A 3,402-nucleotide genomic window follows, 5' to 3' on the forward strand; every position below is an offset into this window, starting at 1 on the left:
TGAAAATACGACCAGGTCCTTTAATGTTTCTCTCGCGCTCCTCAGACGGCTGCGTCTAATTCAGGCTGAAGCTGGAAAAGTTCGGCGAAGATGATTTTATGCACATATATGCAACTTAGAATTGATAAGCTACAACCAAAACAGTGAAAAAAAGAAAAACGACCATTAAACAAACAAAAAAGTCCAAACACATAACCTCAGAGTGAAATCTATTTCTACAGAGTAAATCCTCGTCTAAAAATGTCGACAGCATGCTCCTCTTGTTGTTTCAAACTGCTGCATCGGTACATTCCATTGAGGAAAACAACAGTAGGACAATGATTGGTACATTGTTGAATTGTAAAGTAGGTGTTAAAAGGTCTTCACGGACCCATTGATGAAGTCTGCTCCCATTGGCTACCCGTCATGTGTCACTCAAACCCCCCAGACGTTCGACGTCAGACCCACAAACACTTATTGAGCCATCTGATTGGTCAATTTATAACTCTAATAACTTGTGATAATGGAAAAAACTCTTTGAAAAAAAAATTAGGATTAGAAAAATAAGTTAAGCAGAAAGCAGCAGAGGAAGAATGATTATTCTGAGATATAAAATGACTGAGAAATAACTGTCTATTTCTCAATGTAAGTCAATGGGACTTTGGCCTTTTTGCAACCCAGTGGTACTTCCTATATGGAACACGGAAGTAGGGGGGGTTGCTCTGTCCAGTTATTTTATATACAGTCTATGGCCACCGCTTTCACCGTCACTTCCTGATACGTATATCGCCATATTGCAAACGTCTGCAACCCATCGCCAGCGATTGGTCTGAGTCGCTGTGAGTCATGGCTGAGTCATGGAATCTATAGAAAGGACCAGGTGTGTTTGAGATCACCCAGCGCCTTTTTTCATCAGTGATTCACTACCGTCCAGAAAGAGTAAAAAAAATACACAGATTTCCTTCATTTAGCGCCAGTTATTTCACATCGAACTACAATAACTTTCAGGACACTGTTTCCCACAAATCATTGTTTTGTAGTCCTCAAGGCGGCTTGAAGCCAGCACAGTACGTATTAGGCGTGTTTGAGATCTCCAGGCGCTGCGCAGATTGCCTGGATTGCGGTGCATGTTGGTTAGTTTCTTGCACTGACATCAAATGTGCGGCGTCACGAAGTATCGCGAGAAAGGGGCGGGTTCAAGGCGCCTTCCTAAGCAAAGCGCAGCAAGAAAATAGGTACTGCGCTGGCTGCATGCCGCCTTCAGGACTACAAAACAATGCATTGTGGGGAACTGTGTCCACACAGTTCTTGTAGTTCGGTGTGAAATGTGCTAAATGAAGGACTTCGGTGTATTTTTCTAAACGGGTGTCCCTCATCACCTGATAAGCTCCCAACAGACTGAGGATGAGGAAGGAGTGCATCCATGACAGAATGAAAACTGGGATCTCCCAGATTATTTCTGACACTCAATCTGGCTTTTTGAAAGGGCGATCAATTCATAATAATATCAGACTCATTTTGGACCTGTTAGATTACAACCATCTGATTGAAGACAAAGGCTTCATTTTGTTTCTTGATTTCTTTAAAGCCTTCGACAGTCTAGAGCATCAATTCATGTTTCAAACTCTAGATTTATTTGGTTTTGGACCCAACTTGATAAATTTAACCAAAACACTTTATAGAGATACAAATAGTGTCATTTCATTGCCACATGGGACCTTACAAAGATTACCTATTAACAAAGGAGTTAAACAGGGTTGTCCTATCTCTCCCTTACTCTTCATTGCAGCAGCTGAAATGTTATCAATTTTTATAAAAAACTCAAATTTTGAGAAACTTAATGTTTTAGGTCAGCAACTTGCAATCACTCAGTTCGCTGATGACACAGAATTTTTTATGAGAGACAGCAGTCAGGTTCCTATGATTCTAGATTTAATAGATTTTTTTTTCTCCAAAGCTTCTAGTTTGAAACTCAATCTGAGAAAATGTTAGTTATTGCCAAAAGACTCCACTCTAACAACACCTAATAACATTCCTGTTAAATCCAAAGTTAAATATTTGGGTGCTGATTTAATCAAAGACACCAAAATATTAGAGGATCTGAACTTTTGGAAAATTCTAGATAAATGCAAATTAATCCTAAATTTGTGTTCCAAACGTGATATTTCTATTCTGTGTAGAATTTTTCTAGTAAAGATTCCATCATTAAATTCTGTTAACGGTCATTTTGGATTTACTTACATTTATTCCTTTTTGTCGAGATAAAAGGAGCATTTGGGTGACGCCGCTGCAGAGCGCGTGGCCCCCTCGCGCGTGCCGCAGATGGTCACATTACATGCGCTGCCACGTTACAGTCTGATCAGATGTACATGAGAAGCGTGTTCAGCGGTACTTTAAATAAATACCCATTCTAACAAGTGAACAGCTGGATCTTTTTCTTTTTGAAAATACAACAAGATCCATTGAAGTTTGTCCCGCGCTCCTCACAGGAGACGGCTGCGTCTAATTCAGGCTGAAGCTGGAAAAGTGCGGCGAAGATGAAACTTTGCTTGGTGATTTTATGCACATATATGCAACTTAGAATTGATAAGCTACAACCAAAACAGTGAAAAAAAGAAAAACGAACATTAAACAAACAAAAAAGTCCAAACACATAACCTCAGAGTGAAATCTATTTCTACAGAGTAAATCCTCATCTAAAAATGTCAACAGCATGCTCCTCTTGTTGTTTCAAACTGCTGCATCGGTACATTCCATTGAGGACAACAACAGTAGAACAATGACTGGTACATTGTTGAATTGTAAAGTAGGTGTTAAAAGGTCTTCACGGACCGCATTGATAAAGTCTGCTCCCATTGGCTACCCGTCATGTGTCACTCAAACCCCCCAGACGTTTGACGTCAGACCCACAAACGCTTATTGAGCCATCTGATTGGTCAATTTATAACTCTAATAACTTGTGATAATGGAAAAAAATCTTTAAAAAAAATTAGGATTAGAAAAAAGAAGTTAAGCAGAAAGCAGCAGAGGAAGAATGATTATTCTGACATATTAAATGACTGAGAAATAACTGTCTGTTTCTCAATGTAAGTCAATGGGACTTTGGCCTTTTTGTAACCCAGTGGTACTTCCTATATGGGACACGGAAGGAGGGGGGCTTGCTCTGTCCAGTTATACTTATATACAGTCAATGATTGTTCCCTTTTGAGATCACAGGGTTGCTGGAGCCTATCCTTGATACTGTTAAGCAAAGGTGGGGTACAGCCTGAATAGGTCAGCAGGGTGTCGCAGGACCACACATTTATATGTACACCTATAGGGACCCCTGTACCCTTGTCACGGAAATTATACATTTACTTATGTTTCATCCTCTGAGTCTTGTTTTCTTATTGTCTGAACACCCTGACCACAATGTGTAAACAT

Source organism: Oryzias melastigma, linkage group LG17 (genome assembly GCF_002922805.2).
Source record: "Oryzias melastigma strain HK-1 linkage group LG17, ASM292280v2, whole genome shotgun sequence".
Classification (NCBI taxonomy): domain Eukaryota; kingdom Metazoa; phylum Chordata; class Actinopteri; order Beloniformes; family Adrianichthyidae; genus Oryzias; species Oryzias melastigma.